The sequence below is a fragment of the Meleagris gallopavo genome, chromosome 6 (genome assembly GCF_000146605.3).
Source record: "Meleagris gallopavo isolate NT-WF06-2002-E0010 breed Aviagen turkey brand Nicholas breeding stock chromosome 6, Turkey_5.1, whole genome shotgun sequence".
NCBI classification, from domain to species: Eukaryota; Metazoa; Chordata; class Aves; order Galliformes; family Phasianidae; genus Meleagris; species Meleagris gallopavo.
In genome coordinates, this window is record NC_015016.2 from 24,574,185 (window position 1) to 24,579,224 (window position 5,040).

Below are 5,040 nucleotides of genomic sequence, written 5' to 3' on the forward strand. Positions count from 1 at the left end.
CAAATAAACAACCACCTACTACAGTGTCATCAATATCTGTGATACCAAAGGCAGAAAGAATTACATTTTTACTAGTTTTACTCTATTTTCCATTTTTCTTATGAAATCAAGTCTATTAAACATATCCCTTATTGGTACCGAGCAGATTCACTGAGCAGTTATCAAGTTTTCTGGTTTAGTACCAATGTCTCACACTACCAAGAGAATATTCTTAGGTAGTTCTGTCTTAACAAAACCCATGTTTTTAAATCTGATATACAGAAATGCTCTATGTATTGGTTTACTGCCACAGATTTATAAGCTTTCAACTTCAAATCATGATCTCTCATTACATTAACTTAGTGCTGAACTTCCTGTAATACATATAAATAGAATGAGACAATATCCCCAACCCTCCCCCCCTCCCAAGTTAGGAAATGATTATTCTCTCCTCTGAAAAACCTTCAAAACCTTATAAATCATACAAAACTGCAGTAAAATAAGATTATGAATAGGAAGGCTTAAAAACAAACTAAAATTAAAGCATCAAAAATAGAAGATATATAGAACTACTTGAATTGGAAGGATCTTAAAACCACTCAGTCCCAGCCCTGCTGCCACTGGCAGGGCTGCCCCGAGCCCCATCCAGCCCAGCCTTGAGTGCCTTCAGGATGGGGCACCACAGCTTCTCTGGGCAGAAATATCAGTGCCTCACCACCCTTTAAGTGAAAAACTTCTTCCTGATACCTAATCTAAATCTCCCCTCTTATGGTTTAAAACCATTGACCCTTGTCTTGTCACTATCAGGCTCTGTAAAAAGCTGGTCCATCCTCCTGTTTATAAGCTCCTCCTTTAAGTACTGAAAGGGTGCAGTGAGGACTTCCCATAGCCTTCTCTTCCCCAGGCTGAAGAAGTCCAACTCCTTCAACCCTTCTTCCTAGGAGAGATGCTCCAGCCCTCTGAGTATCCTTGTGGTCTTCCTCTCAGCCCTCTTCAATACCTTCACATCCTTCTTGTTCTGGAAGACCCAGACCTAGATACAGGGGCCTCATGAGGTCAGAATAGAGGGACAGTCACCTCCCTTGCCCTGCAGCCACCCCTCTGTAAATGCAGCCCAGGATACTTTTGGCCTCCTTGGCTTTCTCTTTTTCATATTCATAGCTTAATTTCCCTTCAGAGAAATGTTTCTAGTGTAAATTCAAGAAGTAGGCATGTACAACAGTGCGCTTCTGAGAACTATTTTTTCCTATCAACATGAAAAAGTAATTTTAGTGTCACACTGGATACTTTTCAGCAGTTCATTAAGCCAATAAGAATTCTCACTGACACCTCTTCTTCCTGAGAGGAGAAGCAAACAAAAGTAACTTCCAACAGCACTAGTAATCAATCCTCTCGTTGATTTTGCATCATGATCTGAAGACTGAAGAGAGAAGTGTTATGTGACTGAATGAAGTTACTGAGCATCCCAAGCTTCCGAAGAACAGGATCACACCCAACATGCAAAGATAAGGGCTGCTGCTGTTGTATGTGTCATCTCTTTGACTGTGGGAGAAGGACATCCCCAGTATTTCAGTCAGGCTCATTCAGGCTGCTGCGTGCTGACCCCAAGCAGTATTGGGTAAAGAGGGAGAAGATCACACATCACACAGCTCCCCAGGCATAGCCAAGTATGAAAGCTAAGCTAGCAAGAATGACAGTAGAGATAACATAATAAAACCCATTCTTTATCTCATACCCATTGGCTTGCTTCAACATAAGCCTGTTCATATCAGGACATAAGAAGAAAGAAATAAATGGCTGAAGTTGTAATTTCCATTCCAAGATCCATGAAACATTGAACCTGTGAGTGCCTCAGTGTCACAGAATAAGACAAAATGGTCTTCAAAGACTCTAAAATTCTATACTTATAGAATTTTCACTACATTTGCCTCAAGAATAAACATCCTCCCTTGCATCCCCTCACCCTGACTCTCCTGATACAGCTAGAGCATTTCAATGTCAACAGCTCTGCAAAGTTCCACAAAGTTTCTTGCGTGTTCTTCTGACAATACTTTCCCAGAGAACCATCGTAGACACAGATAGCGAGTAGGACTTGGATCTGAGTTACTGAAGCCTGTGCATCCATCAGTACTTGAAAGAACCTGGAAGATGTCTACAGTGTTGCAATTAGTACTGTTGTCATCTACATATTTTCCCAAAGAGACGTGTGGATCTATGAACTACAAGCCATCAGAAGGAAAAGGCTACTTAGATTCTTCAGATCTGGTTCCTGCATCTGAGCATTTTTTTTCCTTTGACTATAGGATGCCCAGATAAGACTGGAGAAAAGGAGTCCTCCAAAACCTGTAGAACTCCTGCACAAGATCTTGACAAATACCTCAGGGAGGAAAGAGTATGCCTAAACTTCGATATTTGACCATTACGTCTTCAACTACAAAGAGAAAGAGAGAGTAGTTAAAGGAACTCTTTACAGATGATCAGAAAGAAGATTAAAACAAGATTAATTCACTATCTCTAATATGCTGATTAAGTTTTATTAACAGCAGTGAGTTTCAGCAATTTACTTCAATTAAAAAAAAAAAGATGTGTTGTCTCCAGAATTCTGAATGTAGAATAATTCATTTTTTTTTTAAACCCCTAAATTCTTTCACTACAGACCACAGCAATAAGAGCAGTCACCTTGTACCCCTTTAGAGAGTATAATAGCCACCATTTTAGTGTTGACAGCTTCATTCAGGCAGACTGATAATTCCAGAACATATAGTTACACAGGGTAATTTAAGATCACTTAGTACCTATACAGCAGACAAAGCACACCACAGACTGAAGCTACAACCATATTGTGTCATGGACATTGTTACTGCAACCTTGAAGGCGGCGCTGTTGAGAAAAACAAAAACAGGAGATAGTGATCAAAACAAATAGAACAAACAGTAAACAATAGAGCAACTCCATCAGCATGCAGGCCCTGGACCCCAAGCCTCTCCTTTAGCTTACAAGAACCGAGCTTCTAAATAACACAGTTTTGCTAAACATATCCCACAAGTTACCTTAGCTTCACCAGGGCTATTGCGATTGCTACTTGTTGGATGCTCTTTGAACACTCTGTCATCATTCTCCTACAGCAGGGAGCAGCCCTGCTGAACTTGCTCAGTACTACGTGAAAGAAACAGTAGCAGCAAGGAACCACTCCCTAGAAAAACCCTTCTTAAGAGAGAGCTTACACAGTAAAGCCCCACTCCCTCCTCAGGTGCCTGTGATTTTAATTTAAAAAAGGAATGGAGCCTTCACTACAGCTGTCTCAAGTAAGAAAATTGAATTCATCCAAAATGCTGCATCATGAAATGTTTATACTTTTAACTGTGCCAAGTCCAATTAATGGGTCTCCTTTCCCTTTGGAATAATTAAGTAGTTTGCTGCTTCTTTTCTCTTTAAAAGGAGACTTAAATATTCATTGGTCATTTTTTTGTACTCCCAGTTCCCTATGTAGCTATATTTTCTTGCATTAATTTCTTATGTCCTATTTTCAGAAGCATTTGTCACCTTCTTGTAAGACAAAAGTTTGTCAGCTGAGAAACTTTATTTAGCATCTCTATTTTGCAGCACCTCCATTATCTAAAACAAGTAAGATTAAAAAATAATCTCAGTCTACTTTAATACATGAGAATTACCTCTATGACAAATGGATTCATAGAATGTCTTGAACTGAAAGGAACCCTAAGGATCATCAAGTTCCAATCCCCCTGACATTTAGGAAAGAAACAACAGTAGTTTTAGAAAGTTTTCCTGAGGCAGTGTTTCTCCAGCAGTAAATAAGAGGAAATTAGGAAGTCCAGGTTAACTCAGCAGAACCTGGAGTCTCTCATACTCCCTGCCTTTATTCTCTTATTTTGAGTCACTTAAAATAATTGGGGGAGAAAACCAACCAACAAACAAAAATCCCTAACCCCTTAAAACATGGAGTCTGGACTATGCGATACATTTTGGGAATGTAAAGGCATGTAGAAAATGAAGAAAAAAAGGTTATTTCTTGGAAACTAGGGGGTTATGAATAATCTTGGAAAAAGAGACTGGTACACTTGTGATCTTGGAAACAAACATACATGTTTAAGTCATGGGAGTATTCAGGATACAGAAAACTTGTTCTGCAGGCATTTCACTAAAGGTGTTCTGCTTTACTGCACTCATAATTGCCTCATCTCTTCCATGGCTGCTCAGTGCTCAGAGGATGTTCACATCATTCAATCACCAATTCTAGCTTCATTTACTTTCTATCGTTCTACTAAGCAGGAAAATAGATAATGGCTGTTTTGTATGCAAGAAGGATATGGGCGCAAGAGTGGAAAAAAAGATGAGGGATGAGGAATGAGGTATGGAATGACATGGATTTTATGAGCACAAAGCAGACACATCAGCATGCCTGATATGGCTAGACAGCTAGAACACATCTCACATGGTTAGGTGAAGGAAAACAGTTTCCTGGACTGCTGTAACTGTACTGTGGCCACATATAGAAAAGGGTGAGAACTTGTCAATATTCTGAGCATTGGCAACATGACATACTCTAGCCACAGCAGCTATTTCTATGTAATATATCACCACCTGCTGTTATTATCTGCTAGGTAATCAATGAATATACAGACATTACAATTAAGAAATATACAGGACAGTTAAGCTAAACAGGTTATCATGCTGAAGAAGAATAGATGAAAAACTTACCCTTGCTCTGGGCTTGCTGAGAAGACTCCAAGAGACATGACCTCCAAAAGAGAGCTTTCTCTGGTGGCAGTCAGCTCTTAAATGGGATCTAGGAGAGGTGGAGCCAGGTTCCACCCCTTCCAGCAGCACAGGAGAATTGCCTTCACCTGTGCTCCCAGGGCTGACTCTGCTCATATCAGGTGGTCAATCAGAGGTTCAGGCTGTGATTCAGCAGTTCCCATACATCTGTCATGTTAGTTTGTTTCTGAAATTCATCTGGCTGGCAAAGACAACAACCTAAATAATATTTGAGCAGTATTAAGAAAGTGCCATAGAGTTAGCTAAAGGTGTATTTTAAATTAT

General features: G+C 39.8%; 1 long non-coding RNA gene across 1 annotated transcript; it reads right to left on the reverse strand.

The window, feature by feature from the left end:
* Nucleotides 1-725: 725 nt before the first annotated feature.
* On the reverse strand, nucleotides 726-4,739 carry LOC109368204. The gene is made up of 3 exons (XR_002115991.1): nucleotides 4,699-4,739; nucleotides 2,775-2,859; nucleotides 726-2,410 (listed from the first exon to the last, which is right to left on the reverse strand). It is a non-coding gene; the product is annotated as an uncharacterized LOC109368204 (long non-coding RNA).
* Between the last annotated feature and the right edge of the window lie 301 nt (nucleotides 4,740-5,040).